Source organism: Nanorana parkeri, unplaced genomic scaffold, assembly GCF_000935625.1.
Source record: "Nanorana parkeri isolate BGI_ZX_2015 unplaced genomic scaffold, ASM93562v1 scaffold2113, whole genome shotgun sequence".
In the NCBI taxonomy this organism is placed as follows: domain Eukaryota; kingdom Metazoa; phylum Chordata; class Amphibia; order Anura; family Dicroglossidae; genus Nanorana; species Nanorana parkeri.
This window is the reverse complement of record NW_017308381.1, coordinates 203,445-203,860: the sequence shown is the minus strand read 5'-3', so window position 1 is coordinate 203,860 and position 416 is coordinate 203,445.

The following is a 416-nucleotide window of genomic DNA, read 5'->3' as shown; positions in this document are numbered from 1 at the left end:
GCGGGGATGGAGGGAGGGTCGCCGGGATGGAGGGAGTGTCGCCGGGATGGAGGGAGCGTCGCTGGGATGGAGGGGAGTAGGAGACCCGGGGGGGGAGGGGTAGGTATAATACCTCTTCCATTACAGAGAAATTTAAAGCTGAACTCCAGGCAAATAAAAACTCCCCCCGGGGGCTCTCCCGGCACTTCAAGGGTTAAACTCTCATTTTTGTCTCAGGTGCCATTTATAAGGAGTTTTACTTTTCCCTCCCTCGCTCCCATAGGCTCCTCCTCTCCATGCTATTGGTCCCCCCAAAACCCCTTCTATTTGGCCCTCCTTCAGCTCTCATCACGCACTACGAGGACCATGAGATGCCCCACCGACAATCCAGAGCGCCGGCTGCCGGAGAGGGAGGGAGAAGAAACGTAAAACCCCAT